The following is a 22712-nucleotide window of genomic DNA, read 5'->3' on the forward strand; positions in this document are numbered from 1 at the left end:
ATAAGGGATTCCAATAGGATCAATGGTATGGGATCAAAACTAGTAGTTATGAGATGTGGTTCTTCTGCTCATAGTGAAAATTTTCTCTCAGACTCCCTGATGTTTCTCAAAAACTACATTTAAGGGGCGCCTGGGTGGCTCAGTGGGTTAAAGCCTCTGCCTTCGGCTCAGGTCATGATCCCAGGGTCCTGGGATCGAGCCCCGCATCGGGCTCTCTGCTCAGCGGGGAGTCTGCTTCCCACTCTCTCTGTCTCTGCCTGCCTCGTGATCTCTGTCTGTCCAAAAAAAAAAAAAAAAAAAAAAACCAATTAAAAAAAAACTACATTACATAACTTTTCTCTGATTTTATAAACAGGCTTCCAGCAAAGGCAGTAGGTCATAAGTACTATTTCCATAGGAAGTAAGAATATGATACAGAATTCATGAACTCAAACACTGAAGCACAAGACATATCATAGCTAGAAGAAAATAAATATACTTCTTTTCCTTTCCCTCCCACGAAAAGATCTCTGAGGCTCCAAATACTCCTTTTTTGACCTGGTTCCCATAACAAGCCCCTGACCATCTTTCTCCAGATGTACCAGCACTGGTCAAGATCTTAAGATAGGAAACACACACACACACACAGATGCAGAAGATACATACTTCCTGAAATATGCATTCCTAAAGTCTGGGGTACAATAGTCTCTTCACTGACAGCAAACTAAATTGGCCATCACATTCCCAACCTCTCATCAAGTTCACAATGTTAGGTATTTCCCACTGGGTCAGTCAGAATAAAGTCAACCGTCATCATGGTCTCTCAATGAGGTAAGAAAGCAAAGTTGTCAACGTAGCCAGAAAAGGACACAGTCAACAGTAATGTTAGCAAAAACACACCACAGAGAAGTGGCAGAGGGAATAAAATGGAATGAGGAACTTGACTCACAACTTGTCAACTACCCCATGTAGAAAGGAGGCGGAAATAGATTAGATCACTTGTCTAAGGTCGTATTCTTATTCAATAGTAGAGCTAAGATTCAGACTCGGATTTGTCTGGCAAGAACACATGCTAATTCTATATAGAGAGGACAGCCAGGCACCGGGGGAAGACAGCTTGGCGTCAACATCTGGCTTCTTTCTTTTTAATGGAGAAATCTTACTAAATTTCCTAAATTCCCTATTCTTCAGTCCCTTATCCATGAAACAGAGAAAATAAGAGCACCTATCTCTTACAGCTGCTGTGAAGATTAAGTGAGATAATACACAAGTTTATGTGTGTCACGTGTTGTCTGTGAATACACAAAACTTCAGCTCAGGTCATGATCCTGGGGTCCTGGGAACGAGCCCTGCACTGGGCTCCCCATGCAGTGGGAAGCCTGCTTCTCTCTCTCTCTCTCTCTCTCTCTATATATATATATATATATATATATATGAGTAGCCAATTCCACATACACACATGTGTGTGTTTGTCTCACAATATATTCTTAAAAAATAATTTTTCTCTTCATCCAAATGCTCTTTATCAACCCTTTGCCTTCAGAGCTACCGATATCCTGAGAGAACACAGCTTCATAATATGTAATGATCTTATTTCCACCACCAGTCTTGCTTATATTTCTTTTCTTAAAGAAAGAAAAAAACGCTGAACTCTTGCTTTGCCTTAAACCATAGCTCTTTGGGTAGAAACAGAAGAATGAGAATCTCCACTTAACAGAGAAGTGAACTATGATATCTTCATCAGAAAGGAGTTTTCCTCTTAATATCAACTTGAAAATTCTAAGGATGTTAATACAATTCAGATTCATTTCAATGGGTATATATTGAGTATATGCTTTATGGGTACTACATATACGAACACATGACAGTCTTTGCTTTCAAAGTCTTCATAATCTAGCAGGATTAGAGATACTAGCTCCTGGGCAGAATGAGCTATCTGCTGGGACAGAGTTTCAATCAACATGCTCTGAGATGAGAGCAGGGAAGATAACATTTTACTGTGGGGGAAATATCTGAGATTGACATCAAGAACAAGCCCATTTTCTTCCCCCCTCTTTTACTTTTAGAGACTCTAATAGAAGGGAAGGAGATCTTCTTCTTGGACTTTAATTTTTTATAAAGGCAACAGAACTTGGCAAGTTCCAGAGAATACAATCAGAACTGGGTCTATACTCCCAGCATCCCCAGTAATACTTAACTGTTCTATTTTAAAAGTAATTTAAAATTGATTTGTAAGTACAAAAATAGCACATGAATATATTCTTATTATTTTAAAAAAAATGGAGATGAATAGTTTGGCAGCTTCCTGAAAAGTTAAACATAGATTTACCATATGACCTAGCAATCCCACTGGGTCCTTTAGGAAGAATGGGATGGGAAACTGGTCTCCATTTAGCAACCACATTTAACTCGTTAAATAAAATGGGATCTATGTACACAGTGGAATATCAGTTGGATGTAAACAGCAATGAAGTATACAGACATTACATCATGGATGAACTTAGAAACCATTATGCTAAGTAAAAGAAGCCAATCACAAAAGACCACATATTCTATGATTCCATTTATATGGAATATCCAGAATAGGCAAATCTGTACAGACAGAAAACAGAAGAGGAATTGTCATGGGCTCTGGGGAGGAGGGAATGGAGGGTGTCTGCTTAATAGGTAAAGAGTTTCCTTTTGGGATGAGTATGTTCTGGAATTAAATAGTGGTGATGGTATTACAACTTTTTGGATATACTGAAAAAAAAAAAGAATTTATACACTTTATAATGGTGAATTTTATGGGATCTGAATTATATATCAATAAAGCTGTTATTGAAAAGAAAAGGAATCACTACAAAGTTGCAGGCCCTCTGACCGTCCCTCCTCCACAAATCCCCAGTGGTTATCAAGGTCAGCTCATTAGGACTCCTTGTTAGGACACTTTAGTTCTTCACAGTGCCTGGCAGAGGTCCTTGCATGCAGCGGGCATTTTAGGCACTTGTTACACATTCCCTTTATACAAAGATAAGATACTACTGTTCTCTCTCTCTTTTTAAAAAATTTTATTTATTAATTTGTCAGACAGACAGCACAAGCAGGGGGAGCAGCAGGCACAGGAAGAGGGAGAAGCAGGCTCCCCATTGAGTAGGGAGCCCAGATGTGGAACTCAATCCCAGGACCCTGCGATCAGGACCTGAGCCCAAGGCAGACGCTTAACAACTGAGCCGCCCAGGTGTCCTGATACTACTGTTCTCTTCAGGGTAACAGAGATCCTGGTGTATCTTCTACCACACACATTCCTTAGTTCAGGACCTGGCCACCTTCATGGCACTGTTTTCATGAACGCCACACACAGTAAGCTCAGTGACAAGAGCGCAGAGCACTTCCAGGCCAAGAGCGCACCCATCACAGATCCAGTTAACAGGAAAGTCTGGGGGCGCCTGGGTGGCTCAGTAGATTGGGCCGCTGCCTTCGGCTCAGGTCATGATCTCAAGGTCCTGGGATCGAGTCCGTGTCGGGCTCTCTGCTCGGCAGGGAGCCTGCTTCCCCCTCTCTCTGCCTGCCTCTCTGCCTACTTGTGATCTCTGTCTGTCAAATAAATGCATAAAATTTAAAAAAAAAAAAAGAAGAAGAAGAAGACAGCAGGCTGGCATTTGACTTTTTTAAAGCTCCCCAGATCGGGGCGCCTGGGTAGCTCAGTGAGGTTAAAACTCTCCAGATCATCTGGAAGCACTCAGTTGTTAGGAACTTTTCAGAAGAATGGGATGGAAACTAGTCTCCATGCCAATCATCCAAGTGTTCATTTAACCATCATGTTAAACTGGTTATGGCTGCCAAGTCCGAAGACTGATAACATAGCCTCATTTGACTGAAGAGAAAACAGAGGCTCAGGAATTCACTCTTTAATGTCAGCAGCAGGGGCTGCCTGGGTGGCTCAGTGGGTTAAGCCTCTGCCTTCAGCTCAGGTCATGATCTCAGGGTCCTGGGATCGAGTCCTGCATCGTGCTCTCTGCTAGGCAGGGAGCCTGCTTCCTCCACTCTCTCTCTCTCTCTCTCTCTCAATTTGCTTGCCTCTCTGCCTACTTGTGATCTCTCTCTGTCAAATAAATAAAATCTTTAAAGTCAGCAGCAAGGACAGGGAAGCACTTCAGAGTCCTGATGATGCCTCACATCTTCCTGGTATAAAGTCTGCAAGCTACCTTGTGGTACTGAAGTTGTGAAAATGTGCTTTCAGGGAAGGAAGCAGGTCTAGAACCAGCCTTTTTGTTGTTGTTGTTTAGATAATTTTACTTGGGCTTTGATATAATTTTACTGGGACTTCAGTATATTTGACATGTTTTCTAATCTGTACCTTCTTGTTGACAGAGTAGTTTCTCCCACATACTCCATTTACAAAGTACCCCCTAAATTAGCAGCTAAGCTTGATTTAGAAAGGCAGATGTGACACAGGAGCAGCTCCGGCCATGGAAGGGGAAGGAAAAGAGAAGCCTATGTCCTCTGGCCCCATGGGAAAGGAAAGGGGGAGAAGAGATCGACAAGGACATGATCCCCATTCATATGCCGGCTCCCCACATAAACACTCCTCCTTCCCATCAAAGCAGGGAGCCATGGAGCTTCTGAAATATCAAGACTCCATTCTCCCAGACATAACATGGGGCAGGATTCAGGCTCCTCAAGGTCATTGTTCAGCTCTGTGCTCAGATATGGTAGGAGAGCAAAGGCTTGACTACAGCAGCAGGAGGAGGCTGAAAGATGAGTGTGAGGCAGCACTGGCCGCTCCCTAAACCCTGAGGATGTGCTAGGCCTTTAGAAGTTACTAAGAGACTACTGGACCAGCAGAGGTCTGGGTTGAAGCAAAGAGTTCCCCATGCACAGGAACATTGTACACACACCACAGCCTCCATCAGGGGTTTCTGTACATCACACCCAAAGGACACAACAGAATTAGTTACGACTCAACAAACAACTCCAGGATATATTCCAGAAGAGATCGGGTGCATACAGGTGTAATGGCTGTAGACTCCAGGATATATTCCAAACCAGACAACGAAGCATAGATATCCACACAGATCCTCCCCTAACTCACACAGAGACATGGTGTGCATTCTCACTAAGCAGTCTCTAATAGGTGTTATGCATCAACTCTTCGCCAGACACTATTCCGGGCTGATAAGGATTTGGTAGATAAATGATGCAAAGTCCCTGGCCTGATGAAACAAGATTTTAGGGCAGAGGAAGGGAAGTGGGCAGAACTCTGAACCATGAAGTATTTACTCAAAGAGCTCTTAGGAAGCTGAATTTTGAAAAGATTCGAGGGAGACTGTTTATCCTGAAAAATGACGATATGATGATGACAGACTTAAAGATGCCCACAGATTCTTTGACATTCTGTCTAGTGGGAGGCTGTAAGTCTGTTTATCTTCCTTAAATCTGAGTGGGCCGACCATGGGAGTATGACAAAAGGAGCACTGTGTAACTTCTAAGTCTGGACCATTAGAAAGGGCCATGCAGTTCCATTTTTGGCCCCTAAGACATTCACTTTTGGAGCCCCTAAGACACTAGGTAAGACGTCTGACCACCTGCAAGCTGCACAGACGGGCCACTGGCAGGTGCTGCAGACCACAGCCCCAGCTGGGCACAGTCTCTGCGTCATCCCAGCCCTGCTGACATTCATGTGTGAAGATACACTCAGATGACTCCAGTTCCTAATGGCTGAGGAACCTTTGCCATCCAAGTCTTCTCAGCTAAGGCCTCAGACACTGGGGAACAGAGACAAGTTCCTGCCACGCCTTGTCTGCATCCGTAACCCACACAATCTATGAGCAAAACAAAATAGCTATTTTATGCCACTAAGTTTTGGGGAATTTTTATTATGTCCAGAGATTTATCAGGAAGCAAAAGTAACTGGAACAACAGAAGGGAACTGATAGAAAAGAAGCAGAGCAGTTAAAAAAAAAAAAAAAAAAAAAGCTATATTTTTTCTGACTGCCTAAGCCTGGTTTGAGGTAAAAGTTTATCTAAATAAATTATAACACTATCATTAAGAATACCTATTTTATCGGGGCACCTGGGTGGTTCAGTCAGTTAAGCGTTGACTCTTGATTTTGGCTCAGGTCATGATCTCAGGGTCATGAGGTCGAGCCCCAGGTTGGGCTCCGTGCTTAGTGTGCAGTCGGCTTGAGATTCTCGCTCTCCTTCTGCCCCCTTCCCTCATTTGTGTGTGCTCACTCTCTCTCAAAATAAACAATAAAATCTTAAAAAAAAAAAAAAAAAGAATACCTATCTTATCTACAGCAGCTATAATCTGGGTCATCCTAAAAGAATCTGGTAAGACACCATTCTCTTGTCTGTATTTTCAGTATGGGGCTAACATTCCCAGGATGCCATTCAGAGTTGTCCATGAACTCAATTTTGCCTCTTTTCCTTGGCACATGACATATGATAGGGATTCAGTAACTCGTGGAATGACCTGAGAGGGTTCGAGGAGTCAGGGGAGAGAGAAGAAATTCCAGACAAAGCAAAGGGCTTGTGGTGAGTAAAGGTGATGAAGGTGGGGTTCTGGGGAGAATGAAGTTGGCACCTGAACCTCATTCTTCATGTTTTCCCCATCTGTACAGTTTCTCTCAGCATTCATGTGCTCATATCGTTAAGTTGTTCTCCTTACTTGAAATGATCTTTTCCCAGCTGCCTGATGAACTCCTACTCATTCTTCAAAAACCCTACCCCAGCTGTCGTTTGCCCTGAGCCTTCCCTGGTACCGCTCTGCTCCGAGTGGACTCAATCACTGTACTCCCCTCTCCTGCACCATTCTCCTCTACCTCGGGCATAGGAGAAGAGTCTCCATTAGATTCAATAAGTGTAGAAGTCTGTGTAGAGGGGTATACGAAAAATCGCTGCCTTTGAAGAGGGCACATAATTAAGGAGAGAGATCTAAAAACACAGTCACACAGCCATGCCATAAGAGCTGTACAGACGTATAATGAGACGAGGTGGGAAGACTGTCTCCCTCAGAAGGAAATCAGGAAGTGCCACGAGGAAGGTGACATCTGAGGTAGGCCTTGAAACCAAATTAAGATCAGAAGGCTGCCTGAGGGAAATCTGTGGAATCAGAGCTAAAAGGGTCCAAAAAGGGGAACCACTAAATAAGAGGAATGTCTGGTTAGTTCTGGTCAGTCTTTCCCTCCCTACTGCTGGAGATTCCCTGCTCAGGTTATTCCAAGTTCCCTGTTTACCTTACCCAGAGCCACTCAGTCTACCTTCCCAATTCCATCAACTATTTATATCAGAAATGACCTATCATTTGATGAAGAAATTCATTTAAAAAATGAGTAATAATAGGCGAAAATGTATTCAAATCAGTAGCAAAGGGATCAAAATTAAATCAAGGAACTCTTTTTTATCTGTCAAATTGCCAAGTATTTAAAAAAATTATACTATCTGGGGCACCTGGGTGGCTCAGTGGGTTAAGCCTCTGCTTTCGGCTCAGGTCATGATCCCAGGGTTCTGGGATTGAGCCCCGCATCAGGCTCTCTGCTCTCTACCTGCCTCTCTTCCTACTTGTGATCTCTCTCTGCCAAATAAATAAAAAAAATATTTTAAAAAAGTTATACTATCTGTATCAGAGAAAAATCAGGGAATTAAAACTTCATTTCTTCTGAGAGGCAATTTGGTATGATGTATCAGAAATCTTGTAAATAACTGGACCCTTATTTTTTTTTTTTTTAAGATTTATTTATTTGAGAGAGTGAGAGAGAGAGCGTGAGCAGGGGGAGGGGCAGAAGGAGAAGCAGGCTTCCTGCTGAGCAGAGAGCCCGATGTGGGGCTCCATCCCAGGACCCAGGGGTCATGACCTGAGCTGAAGGCAGACACTTAACAGACTGGCCCACCCAGGTACCCCATAACTATAATCTTTGAGTTAGAAATTCCATTTACAGGAATCATCCTAAAAGTATAAGTCTTTGCTATAAAGATCATCACAGCATTATTTAAAATAGCAGAAAATAGTAAACTACCTAAATGTCGAACAACAGAAGAGGCAAATAAATTTGGCACTGTTACCATTTATAAATGGCAGAGTTACCATTTGTAGAGTGCTCACCATGTACCTGGCATTAACAAATTTAATACCACAGCAATCTATAAGACAGTTAAAGAAGTGAATGCCGAGTGAGACTTTTCCAGGGTAAACAGAACCCACAGCTAAGATTAGAGCGGAGATAGGTTTCCCACAAGGTAAGGAGAGCAGTCAATAACTAGGGCTGGGCTAATTCAAGAACATATTAAGAAGCTATAGTATGAGACCTTCTACCGCAACCATCACGTGGGCCTCTGCACTGTCTCTCCCCCTCCCCACTATACAAAGGAAGAGCAGAGATGAAGAGAGGAAACCACGGATCCCACTCCCTAATGGGTAGTGCTGAATTTTGGGTGGTAGTCTCCCTACCCCAATGGAGGGCTCTTCTAAGAGAATCCCTTACAGAGATTAGATGTGCCAACAACAACAAAGTTTGAGATAAGAATTCTTTTTAAAATTATAATGCCTAATGAATATCTGTTCAGGCAATTAACTTACAGATTTACCCTGCACCATTCTGGACAGGGCTTTTCCCTCCTTTGAGAAATGGAGCGAGAAGGGGCACCAATGCTGTTCCCCCATTGTTTGGCATGGATGTAAGTCCCATGGGTAAAGCAGTCTCATGGAAATTGCTGGCCTTGAGCTCTCTTATCAGCTCCCCCACCCTATAAGAGTGCTGTCAAGCAAGTAAGTGGAGCCTAGCTGTGGCCTACAAAAGAGGGAGGGATTGGCTGAAAGGGCCTGAAAGAACTTAACACCCGCTTCCTCTCCAAGTCTAGAGACCATGCAGTGGGAAAACCCTCCCAAGAATTGATTAAGTGTAGGGAGCACACACAGGCAGTGCTGGTCAGGCAACAGTAAATGCCATCAAGGAGGACCCAGTGGCCAGTTAAAAGGCACTTATCCCTGTCCTTCTCCCTCTTGCCCATCCCTACACATGCCTAGAAGAGGTAGAGCAGAAGTATCCCAGACAGACTACCTAACCTGTCCCCCAACCCTACACTCTCCAAAACAAGAAAGGGAGAATGGAAGTGCACAAATAAACCAAGTCTACCTTTCCCACTTCTTATCACTGGAACCACAAGTCTGGCCAGTAAAAGGAGGAGGAAAAACTTCCGATTAGGTATACTGACATTTTTCAATGGTGGCCTATCAATAATCCAGAGTGACCAGAAGGCTGTGGACTCTGCCAAAGATATCACGGGTTCCATCCTGTAGAGATTTTGACAAAGTACTGTTGGGAGTTTTGAGTAGACAAAGATAAACGCATTCAAGTTTACACCTCTCTGAGTTAAAATTATTCAATTAGCTGGCTGAACTTACCATTATCTCCACTTCACAAATTGGGGACTCAAAGCTCTGAAATAAAGAAATTTGCCCACAATCACAGAGCATGTGGGAGGCTCAGCTTGGCTTCTAACCCAGGGCTGACCCTGAGCCCACGCCTTTTACAGTACACCTGGATTTTTAAATATAGGGCCTAAAGCCATACTCCCAGGGATCTGCAAGTCCATTTCAAACATTTTTTTCAATTCTGAGTTTTCACCTTAAGGGTGATCTTAAAATACATAGTCTAGATCATCTGAATGATCATCTTACAAGTGAATGCTTTTTCTTGATTACCAGCATTTGCATTTATAATCTTAGTAGAATCAAGTATTGAGTTCTTTTTTTTTTTAAGATTTTATTTATTTATTTGACAGAGATCACAAGTAGGCAGAGAGGCAGGCAGAGAGAGAGAGGAGGAAGCAGGCTCCCTGCTGAGCAGAGAGCCTGATGCGGGACTCGATCCCAGGACCCTGAGATCATGACCTGAGCCGAAGGCAGCGGCTTAACCCACTGAGCCACCCAGGCGCCCCAAGTATTGAGTTCTTTAATTTTCATACACTAGTGACTAATGAGAAAAGACAGAGGTGACAGCATATAAATAATGTGGTCATACCAATTAAAAGCCAAATGGCTTGCTAAGCGAATCAAGGTTTCACTGTAGTTCAAACATAGAAACGCAGTAGGAGAGAAGAATGGGGCACAGAACAGACAAGCTCCAGAGAAGTGAGGGCACGTTCCCATTTCAAGAAGCAATTTCGTTTCAGCAAAATGTCTACTGTTGTTCATGTGAATTATATTGGTTCTGAAGGTTTACATTTAATTTGTTAATCTGCTTTGGCTTTGTAATTGTAGAAGAGCTCTAAGCATGTATTTAGATCTCATACTGTTTGTTTATGGACATTTTCATAACATAATAAAGATAATTTAATTCAACATCAAAAACCTATAAAAATATTTAAAGTATCTTTCTATTACACATACTTGAAAAGCGCTGTCTTATTCTGCTTAAGCAGCCATTAAAATCCATGTCTTAGAAGACTATTTTCTAACACAGGAAAATATTTTCAATATATCAAAGCATACAAAAGGTGATACAGTCTTATTCTTTGTAAAAAGCACATACTGAAATAAAGGGACTGGGAAACACACTAAAATGTTAACATTGTTTATGCCACAGGAGGGGTAGGACAGGTGCTCCTTATATTGTTGCTTTTTATAATCTTGTTTCAAGATTCAAAGAGTGACATTTAAGTGTTACAAAATATTAAATATTTTATAGCTTATCTCATGGAAATTCCCAAAGCTTGTTGTTTAAAAAAATTTGCATTTTCAATCCAGTTCTATCTAAAATAAGCTCTTTTTTTCTCCAAAGAAATGTAACCAATCATAAGTAATATTTATTAAAAACTTAAGAGCATATCAAGTACGAGCCAACCAATATCTTGCTGTGTTTAGGTACTGGGACTACAAGGGTGAACAAAGACTGTGTGGCGCTCTAGAAGCTAAATCAACGGTTAGTCACTGGTACTAAGGCATAACAACCCAAGAGCGAGGAGAATGGGTTCTGGAACTCATTCTTACACGGAGGGCACGATCAAAGGCAGCCACTAGGTGACACGTGAAAGGACTCTTAAGAACATACCAGGAGATCAGTGTAGAAATGTGAGACTGCAGATTACCCAGCAAGTGAAATACAAACATGGGTCATGTGAAAGAACTCACTGACCGGGGTAGATCAACCTCTCCTGGGCCCCTTGCAGCACTGGTCTTTGGTGTATGGCCTGCCATTAGAATTCAAGCACATTCCCCAGCAAGATTATAAATTCGAAGGGGATCAGCATGGACTTTGTAGACTCTTACTACTTGTTATTAATGAGAATATATTCAGAAAGACTTCTAAAGGGTATTAAAACTCAACACACTATAGCCTCAGCTGATATCTGAAAAAAAATATATACACCTAGCTGCTGTATAACCATTTTTCCTCTAGAAAACTGTACCAAAAGATCAAAGCAAGAGACTCATTCCTATAATCCTTACAAGGAAATCAGCCTACTATACATAAAACTTAGCACTTTCCCTTGCTTTTGTAAGCCAGCAGAGCTCCAACCAGAACATTCTTCCAAAGCAAGTGAAGGAAAGACACAGTGATAGCCTGTCCAAGAACATCTTCCAAGTAAGAGGCAGCGATACTGTAGGATACTTAAATGTCGTGGCTCATCAGCTGGGGTGAAATTCTCAGAAATTCTACCTAAACAGCAGAAGCGCTCTGTACAGTCTATCACAGTGAACAACTGGAGACACAGAGGACATGTACACCATATATAAGGTACAGTGTGTTCCCTTACGTGCTACTTTTAAGACTTGTGTACATGTTCAGGATCAGCTTTAAAATTCTCCAGCAAAGAAAGAGTAAAAGGGATAAAACAAAGGTGATAAAATCTTGATAGTATTTGAAACTGTGTGTACTGGTGTTCATTAGACCATTTTCTCTACTTCTGTGTATGACTGAAGTCTTTCACAATTAAAAACTGGAGAAAATACTAAGTAGGAGTGAAAAATATTCGCAGTGGTGGATTGTGAAAAAAAGCAGAGTATAATGTGATAGTTCACGATGTTCATAACCATGTAAAATTATATGTATGACTGATCCAACAGCAATAAGAGCCCCGTAATGCCCATGTGGGTCTCCAGATAACATTTTTACTCAAAGAAAAGGATTCTTTGAGCAAATGGCTAATCCTAGGTCTGGATCAGGAAATGTATGAGACAAACCTGAAATATCTTGCCATACCAGATAACAAAGAAGCTATCAAATACTAGAAAGGTCATGTTGAAAGCACTCAGAAGGCCAAAGATATTCTAGCCACTGGCTAAAGATATTACAACATGAGCATCGATAAGAAAACAAGGAGGGGCGCCTGGCTGGCTCTGTCGGTGAAGTGTGCAACTCTTGATCTCGGGGTTGTGACTGTGAACCCCATGTTGGGCATAAAGATTACTTAAAAATAAAATCTTTAAATTTTTAAAATAATTTTTTATATTTTTATTAACATATAATGTATTATTAGCTCCAGGGATCCAGGTCTGTGAATCGCCAGGTTTACACACTTTACAGCACTTACATAGCACATACCTTCCCCAATGTTCCTAACAGCACTTACCATAGCACATACCTTCCCCAATGTTCCTAACAGCACTTACCATAGCACATACCTTCCCCAATGTTCCTAACAGCACTTACCATAGCACATACCTTCCCCAGTGTTCCTAACCCCACCACCCTTTCCCTACCCCCCTTCCCCGGGCAACCCTCAGTTTGTTTTGTGAGATTAAGAGTCTTTTATGGTTTGTCTCCCTCCTGATCCCATCTTGTTTCATTTATTCTTTTCCGACCCTCCAAGCCCCCCACCTTGCCTCTCAACTTCCTTCTATCAGGATATCTTTAAATTTTTTTTTTAAAAAGAACTAGAAAAGATCCAAACAATCAAATGTATTTATATATGTAATCTCACTAAACTAAACTCACTAAAAAAAGCCCTAATTACTCTGAAGGATCCTAAGGGACCCACTCGCTATTTTCACAATTAGCAGACAAACAGTAAGAAGCAAGTATAAAGGGGGGGGGGGTGGACAAGGGAGGAGGTTGTTGAGAATAAACGACAAGCACTTGGCCTTCCTTGTAGCTGGTACTGGACAAGTGGCTCCAAGCCTGCATCAGGCTCTGAGTGAGATACTTAACACTATCATGTAAAGTGCCCATCATGTGGCAAAGGGAGACCGATGCAAGCCTGGTGTGAGAATGCTGAACTAGAGATGGAAAAACGCCATGGAAACAAGCCAAGAAGAGGACTCACTTTGGAGGGGCCTAGAGGGTGGAGGGACATCTGGGCTTAAAGGATTACCGCTTACTGGGACGTTTTCGGAACATTTTTGAACATGGGCTTCAGAATCTCACACATTGATCTCTACATCCCCGAGCACACACAAGTTTCCCAGGGACTGGCCAAAGTTATAGCTTCAGACAAACCCCCATAAGGTTTTATTCCCTAAGATCAGGAGATGCTTGAGAAGTTCCTTTCAGGGAAAATGTAACTTCCTAGAACTTGATGTCAGATCTAGCTTAGAAATTCCACTTACATTTTGATACTATAAAATTCAGGTCTGGCCCAAATTTGAAAAGGATGTGAAACACTCATGCTCATGTTCAGAGTTCCAATAAGAGGGTTAACTATTATAAATTGACATCAGCCCCTACTGCTGCATCCCGCAATATTAAATATCTACTCTGGGTTAGGCAACGCATTAAGACTTTTTTTTCACTTGATATCCTAGTAAATTCTTTAGCCCTGTAAAAAATATTACACCGGTTTTATAGACAAGGAAACAGGCTCAGAGAATCAAGTCATTTGCTCCGGGACCCAAAGGCCTCTGAAATACTAAGAGGTCTTCTGAAGACAAACTAGGTCAACATGCCAGTGCTATTTCACATTGAAGGAGAGCCTGAGAGGCAAAGACCCACTGACTTAGAGTGATGCTCTTTATTAATAAATGTTCTATCATCGAAGGCCTTTCATGGATTATCTCCCACTGCTCTCCCCTTACTTTTCAAATCTCTCTTGATTTCTACTACAGACTCCACTGTGGATGGAATTTCACTGCCCCATGCTCCCAACCCATGTGCACTGCCCCTTTCCTACTTCAACTGCTATGTTCCTTCCTGGGCCCCAGTCCTTCCTGGATCCCAATTCGTATGCCCACCTCCTACTCCAGGAAGCCCTTCCATCTTTTTTCATGCCCAGAGCTCTTGCCCTCATGAACATGCTCCCTGGACCATGTATCTCTCTGTAAAGGTATTGATCTGTTTTACATGTATAATTCTGGTCTCCTTGGCCTGCTGGTTCTTTGAAGCCAGGGTTGAGTATTGATTTATTCTTTGGGGAAGACAAAGGACACAAACCATACTCCATAAATGCTTGTCAGCATTACCTGGACGCAGGCGATAACCTGCTCAGGAACCTTTATTTTTCAGCATTTCTCATAAGCTTGACGTTATCATAGCCCACTATTCCCTTCCAGCTAGAGAAAGCCCAATGCAAAATAGAAAGCAACATCAAAGTTGTTTCATTAAGCAAAGCAGCAGGCGTGCATTCCTGCTTTGTACAATTTTACTCCCTCTGTTCCTCAGATATCCCTGAGAGAACATTCCATACTCATCCAAGGCTATGGAGATTCTAGCCTGTCTTTTTCTCTTGGGTTAGAAGTATTAGCTGGGCCACGTACCAACTCTTAGCAAATGAGGAGTTTCTTGTAAATTGTAAATTTGTAATTTGTAAATTTGTAAATTGTAAATTGTTCTTTGTAAATTGTGGTAAAATGCACGCAACATTTATCTTAACCACTGGTAAGTGTACACTTCACTGGCATTAAGTATGCACGTTATTGTGCTATCACCATCACCATCCATCCCCAGAACTCCTTTTATCTTGCAAAAGTGAATCTGCACTCATTAAACAATAGCTTCCACTCTCCTCTCCCTGCAACCAGCATTCTACCTTCTGTCTCTATGAATTGGACTCCTCTAAGTGCCTCATGAAAGTGGAATCCCATAGCTTTTGTCCTTTCGCGAATAGTTTATTTTACTTAGCATAATGTAACTAAGATTCATCCATGTTGTAGCATGTCCACATGTCAGAACTTCCTTCTTATTTAGAGCTGAATAATAGTCCAGTGGATCTATTTCTGTAAAATGCATTTATTTATCTGTCGACAGACATTTGGTTGATTCCAAGTGAGGAATTTTGATCCATTGCTAGTGATAAGCAGCTCAGTGACTGACCCTGAGTTAGAGCAGTCTCTTTGATGTCACAAACACTATCAAGGAATCAATCCGGTGATTAGGACCACAGAACAGAAAGGAGCTAGAGGAATGTCCACCTGGTTATCTGTCCCAGGAATTTGGATGAGACATAAGCTTTATTTAAATACTCCAAAAGCCTGTTGTAATAAAGCCCTGGCTTCTTAGGATGGTTTAGAAACAAATCTTAAATTCGTTTACTTCTGAAGACCTCCTTCTCCCTCGTTCTTTTTTTCTCTTTGGTTTATTGACATCTAATTGACACATAACATTGTATAAATTTACGGTGTGTAACAATGGCTTGATACACTTATATCTTGCAATAGGATTACCACCAGCACCAGCAAACACATCACAACACATAATTACCATTTCTCTTTTCTGATGGGAACATTTAAGATTTACTTAGTGATTTTCCAGTATACAATATGGTACATCTTAACTGCAATCACAATGCTGGGCATCAGACCTTCAGAACTTAATTCATGTTTTAACTGGAAGTTGGTTCTTTTTGACTAACATCTCCTTATTTCCCCCATGCTCCAACTTCCAAGAACCACCATTCTACTATTTCTAGGAGTTCAGCTTATTTATTATTTATTTACAGTTTTATTTATTTAAGTAATCTCTACACCCAGTGTGAGGCTCGAACCCATGACCTCAAGATCAAGAATCACATGCTCCTCCAGCTGAGCCAGCCAGGCACTCTTACAAGCTCAGCTTTTTTAGATTCCACATATGAGTGAAATCATACAGTATTTCCCATTCTCTGACTTATTTCACTTAGCATAAGGTCTTCATGTTCCATCCATGTTGTTGCAAATAGCAGGATTTCTTTCCTTCTTATGGATGAAGAATGTTCAGAAAACACCAAGCACAGTGTGTACACACACACACACACACACACACACACACACCCCTTCATCATCCATTATCCATGGAGAGATGCTTAGGTTGTTCCCATATCTTGGCTATTGTGAATAATGCTGCAATGAACATGGAGTGCAGATGTCTCTTCAACATCCTGTTTTCATTTCCTTTGGATATATACCCAGAAGCGGCTTGCTGGATCATATGATAGTTCTATTTTTAATTTTCTGAGGAAGTTCCCTACTGTTTTCTTTTTAATTACAGCCATTCTAACAGGTGTAAGGTGGTATCTCATTATGGTTTTGATTTGCCTTTCCCTGATTAATGATGTTGGGCACCCTTTCATGTACCTGTTGGCCATTTATACCTCTTCCTTGTTCTTACCAACCCATGTGTGTTTTGTTTTTAAGGATTTATTTATTTATTTGTTAGAGGGAGAGAGAGAGTGGCAGGCAGGCAGGCAGGCAGGCAGAGCAGGCTCCCCACTGAACAGGGAGCCTGACGCAGGGCTCTATTCCAGAACCCTGGGATCATGACCAGAGCAGAAGGCAGACACTCTCAACAAACTGAGCCACCCAGGCATCCCCCAATGTGTTCCACTATCTACATCATCCTGTAGATGGTCTAGCAACACCAAATTCTTTTCAGTGCCCTTGCACACACTCTGTAGTTCCTTGCCCAGGGCTTACACAGTCAGTGGTCTCACTGGCTGGAAGACTTTCTTCTCTTGACCTACTTCTAGTTATGGCGACCTCTGCAGCAAGATTTTTCTTCTTCTTCTTAGTACTCCCAGAACTTGAGTGCTTGGCATATAATGGCTGCCTGATAAATTATTAAACTAACATATTTGCTATGTTTACATTCTATGTTGAAAAGATAAGTGTAAAGAAAAATTCAAGACCAAGGAGATTATAGTTAATTTTTATTTATTCTTTAATATTGTTCAAATTTTCTAATGATGAGCTGACTTTTCAAATTTACCTTTTCTTTAAAAAAAAAATAAGATTAACCTGGTCAGGAATAAAGTGGAGAAATCAATCCAGTAGATTTTAAGACTTACCATATAGCTATAGTTATCAAGACTATGTGGTAGTGGCAAGTAGGGCAGAAACATAGAACATAGAACAATGGAGCAGAAAACCGACACATGCAAGATTGCCTGGCTGATTTATGATAAAGGTTCAAAAGCAGTTCAATAAAGGAAGCATGAGCTAGAGCAACTGGGCATCCAATGACAAAAATCAACAACAAAAACAACAAAATCTCAACCTAAGTTTCACAACTTACACAAAAATAAACTCAAAACAGATCATGGACTTAAAACTAAAAAATGTTTAGGGAAAAGAGGAAGAAAAGCTCTGCAACCTATAGCTTAGCAAAGAGTTCTTAGACTTGACCAAAAAACGTATAGCTCATAAAAGGAAAAACTGATAAATTCAAAATAAAATTTATTCAAAATAAAAACTTTGGCCTGTTAAAGACCCTGCTAAATGGATGAAAACAAGATACAGATGGGAGAAAATATCTGCAAGCCACATTATTTGACAAGGACTAGTAACTTGAGCATATAAAAAACTCTTAAAACTTAAAATAAACAACCCAGGGGTGCCTGCCTGGCTCAGTCAGAGGAGGCTGCAACTCTTGATCTCAGGGTCGTGAGTTCAAGCCCTACACGGGGTATAGAGATTACTTCAATAAAAACTTAAAAAAATTCATAAAGAAAATGGACAAAAGACTTCCAGAGACATTTGACCAAAGAAGACAAACAAATGGCAAATAATCACCTGAAAAGATGTTCAACATCATTAACCATAGGGAAATAAGCAAGGGGAGCCTGGGTGGTTCAGCCAGTTAAGCGTCAGGCTCTTGATTTCAGCTCCGGTCATGATCTCAGGGTCCTGGGATCAAGCCCAGCGTCAGGCTCTCTGCTCAGTAGGGAGTCTGCTGGTCTCCCTCTCCCTTTACCCCTCTCCCTGCCTCTCTCTCTCTTTCTCAAATAAATAAATCTTAAAAAATAAAAATAAAAAATGAAGCTAGTAAATGAACAGTTTAACAAATGAAGTATGGCACATATCTACCACGGAATACTACTCAGCAATAAAAAAGAATGTACTAGATACATACAAGTTGGATGAATCTCCAGAGAATTATGCTGAATGAAAATAGCCAATCCCAAAAGGTTAGAAATTGGATGAACCCACTTATATAACACTCTTGAGATAACAAAATATAAAAATGGAGGAGACGATTGGTGGTCGTTGTGGGTTAAGGACAGGGTAAGAATGGGAGAGTAGTGTGTGTAAAATTAAAAGGGCAACATGAAGGATCACGTGGTGATGGAAATGTCCTGTATCTTGACTCCACCATTATCGACATCCTGATGGCGATGCTGCACTCCAGTTCTGCAGAGAGTTACCGTTAGGAGAAACTGGGTCAAGAGTGTACATATCTCTCTCCATGATTTTTACAAATAGATGTGCATCTATGATTACCTCGGAGTAGAAGTTTAATAATAATATTTTTTTTAAAAAAAGCTTAGGCTTTGGGACAAAATCAGGTGACACTGGACAAGTCACAGCTTTTTGCCTAGGGCTAAAAGACTAAATTAAGATATCAATGGTCTAAGCCCAGTGCCCGGCACAGAGTAAGTCCTCAACAGATGACTATTAAAAGGACAATCTTAAGGGTCATGGCAGTGGGATGGAGAAGTGTGGACAAAAAGATATTAAGATAGCACTAGTGGGTTTGGTAAAAGATGAGATGTGGGGTAGTGCATGGCAAGGAGGCAAGGCTGATTCCCAAGTTGCACACTTGAGCAAGTGGGCAGTCAGTGGCGCCATTTATTGAGCAGAGGAATACATGAGAGTTGTGGGTGTGGCGAGTGTGTGATGACTGGGAGACATTTAAGTGGATATGTTCGGTTAACAACTGTATATGCAAGTCTCTAGCTCAGAACACAACTCAGGGATAGAAATTTAACTTGATAATGACCAGTATGCAAAGATAACTGAAGCCAGGAGAATGGACGAGATGTCTGAGGAGGAGAAAAGAGCCTACACCATAGCCTCTGTGACTATAAATGAGCTTCCAACTTTAAAGATGGGGTAAAGAGGGTCATTTTAGCAAAAATTAGGCAAATTTAGCAAAAAAAAAAAAGAGGGTCATTTTTAGCCAAAAAAAGGAGAAAAGTCAGGCATTTATTATATTAACTAAGCAGTGAAGAAATTAAAATGAGTAGTGAGAAAACGGACCTATGACTTTAATGACCTGGGTGTCACTGGTGCCTTTCAGAGAACAGCTTTAGTGAAATGACAAAGTAGGTTTCAGACTGGAGTCAAGTGACAAGAAGGCAGGAGAAATGGTAATAGTATCAACAACCATGAATAAGAAAAGGAGAAAGAAAAAAAAATGAAAAGGAGAAAGCATAGTGAGAAGGAGGGGATGGGATACGGAGGGAGAATTTTGTCAAAGGGAAGTATGTCTACATGTTAATGGAAAGAGAGAGCTCAAGGGAAAGATACAGAAGATTCATGATAGAAAGGGTAATAATGATCTGAACGGACAGGATGAGATATGATCCAAAGCATAGGTAGTAGAACTGCTCAAGGAGAAGGGGCACTTCATCAGGGCACCTGGGCATGAGCTCAGGTCATTATCTCTATTATCTCAACTGTCCCCCCCAAAGAAGGGGCACCTCACCTACTCTAAAGACGGAAAGGTAAAGGAACCATGCAGATATAGGTAAAATTGGAAATATGGTTGTAGTATGTACACATAGCTACTCTCTGATATCTCCAATGTTCTTTGTGGAAAAAGCAAGGTCATCTGCTAAGATTAATGCAATGGCTCAATTTTTATTCCCAGAATCTAATCCAGTGTCTGAGACACAGATACTTAATAATTAAGTTTACTTAATAAAACAAAAATAAACCATTTCCTTGCCTCAGTTGTTCGTTAGAACCAATACACAATTTTCTCCAAATTAGCCACTAGAGGGCAGTGTTACTACCAATCTTTTCCCTTAAATCTACTAACCCAGTGAAATTAATAGAAAATTAGAGCAGTGTGGGTCATAAAATGTTTTTCCTTGAAAAAAATCTGGCCTCAGCCTTATACACACACACACACACTCATATACAGGCATATTACAGCACGATAGGAGCGCTGTTCTGCTAGCCTTCTACTGCAACGGTATCATGATGACCCAGAGGCAATACTCATCATTTTGCAGAGGCCCCTTTTTGTAATTCCCCCAATTTTTCACAGCGATATTGAAAAGATCTCTACATATTTCTATGATTAATAAATTAGAAAATAGTGATTAAAAAAAATCCCTAAACCTAATCCCTGGTAACATTTGCCATAGCTTCTATTAAGTTGTTTTTCCCCCTAAACCTACCCCCTCCTCAAAGTAGAAAGAAGTTTTTAAAATTAATTGTAAGTTGCAATCTATTTCCTTAACTTTTCTCTTTATTTCAGATGCTTGGTATAGTCTTACAATGAAGACTTATGAATCCATAATAGCACATGCCTATGATATATAACAGAATAAGAAGCTATTTTGGGGTGTGTGTTTAGCAGCAGAGCTGGGAATTACTTGTCTCCTGGATTGCTACTAATGAACAGAGGGAACTGACAAAGTTCTAACTTAAAACAAGGTGCAAAAATTCTCAACGTGCAAAAAGAAGATGTAAAGACAAGTCTGGGATCAGACATGAGTTTGGGCAAACAGATCAGCTCAGTTTTAACCAAGGGAACTGAACTCCTATAGTAGGGGAGACTTCCAGTCATACCAATGGAACACATCACCCCCAAACCTAAGAAAAGCCGTTACTAGCTTGATCAGAGGTCTATGGGCTGTAGCTGCAAAGATGTCGGGAAAGAGACTGAGGTCATCATATGACCGGTAGGGTGTTCAGTACATCAGATGGCTGAAAAAGGTGCTTGATTCTGAATATTCTAAGCTTTTTTTCCCCCTTTCTTTCTTTCTCTTTCTTTCTTTCTTCCTCTCTTTCTTTTTCTTTTCTTTTCTTTCTTTTTTTTTTTTTTTTATAGCTACAGTTGGTTGAGAACAAACATACCAGAGAAATGGGCCATAAAGAGTCTGGGTGATAGACTTGAAGTAGTCATCAGTCAAATATAGATACGTTGTCAAATTGTTTGCAAACTGTATCAAAAACAAAGTTTCAAGGTTCTTTAGGGTAGCGTTCTAACTTGAAAATTTTCACTGGATACTCTATTCCACTAGCTGGTAATGTTATCACACTTTTACTAATAGTTTCAGAAACTCTTCAGGGCCAAAGATTTTTTCTTTTGTTTTGTTCGTACATTTATAAAGACATAAATAGCAAATTACGCATCCTTAACCTAACATAAAAATTCACCTTTCCTAAGGAGCTCATACAACTCTGAAAAGGAAAAAAGTTTCTTTCTTAGTAATTGTACTGCTTTGGCTACCTGGACATCCCTGAAAAATGAGCTTTAGAACTGAGATGAACACTTCATTACCTCATCCCTACTGTATTTTAAATCTATGTCCACTTTCAAAAGTCATTGTTAAATACGAAGTCTTCTCAGCAAGTGATTTAATTAAGAGCCTGCTTTCATTTACACACACACACACACACAGACACACTTGCACTCCCCAACAACACTTCCTTTGAAAAACAGAATGTCACTTCCTCAATCCAGAGGCCAGAAGTCCCTCAGTTCTGATCTGGGGAGCCAAGACAGGAAACTCTGGTAAGCTTCTGCCTCTTCCCCCATGGACAGCCACTGGTGCAGCTGACAGAGGGCAGGGTCTATTCAGAGCTCCCTTGATGCACTGCAGCTGGAAGGCAACAGCTCACTTTCATGCTGTGGGAATGATCCCACAGAGTCCAGCAGCACCAAGAGTCAGTTTAACAAGGGCATTTCACAGGGAAGTGAAGAGGGAACCGATGAGAGACCTTGACACCTTTTAGCGACCTTCCATTTCCAAACGCCTGCAAGAGCCCCGGGCTGATTGTAATTAGCACCATCTTGTACTTTGACCCCATCAGGCAAGGCGTGGGGCGCGGGGAGGGGTTAGCCAGACCTCCCCACCAGACTGTATACCACCTTCCCCTCGATGTTGCCAGTTCCTCACCCAGAAGGGAGAGGCTGTCCCAGCAATTTCGGTAAACACCATCGGTTAGCACCACCTGGCAACTGAGAACCTGGATTTCTCTCGACCCCAGGCACCAAGGACCGAACAAAACCCGGCCACTTATACCAGACCAAACTGCAGTGTCACCATCGTGGGGTGGGGAGGGGGGGGGGATGTATGTGAGAGACATACAGAATAAAGGGGAAAAGGGGGACAAACAAATGAGTCACTTAATACAAGGGCTGCACATGCCGCTGACGCTGCCCGTGATGCAGAGGCTGTGGACTGGAAGGAAGCAGGCGGTCACCCGGGAGGGGCGGGCAGAGAAAGGGAAGGGGGAAAGGGTGTGAGGCGCCTCGCCCTTTGTGGGGACCCGGCTGCGCCGCCCCGCAGACTGCGCCCCCCTTTCCTGCCCAGTCCCCCAGTCCCCGCGGCTGAAGCCGCCCGGGGTTACTATGGTCCCCCCGCCCCGGGAATCAACTCTCTCG

General features: G+C 41.6%; 1 protein-coding gene across 2 annotated transcripts in view; it reads right to left on the bottom strand.

Moving 5' to 3' along the window:
• GAB2 (GRB2 associated binding protein 2) overlaps window positions 1–22712 on the bottom strand; it is a 189898-nt gene that overhangs the window by 166549 nt on the left and 637 nt on the right. The window lies entirely within an intron of this gene.

Source organism: Mustela putorius, unplaced genomic scaffold (genome assembly GCF_011764305.1).
Source record: "Mustela putorius furo isolate JIRA1106 unplaced genomic scaffold, ASM1176430v1.1 tig00003987_pilon_pilon_pilon, whole genome shotgun sequence".
NCBI classification, from domain to species: Eukaryota; Metazoa; Chordata; class Mammalia; order Carnivora; family Mustelidae; genus Mustela; species Mustela putorius.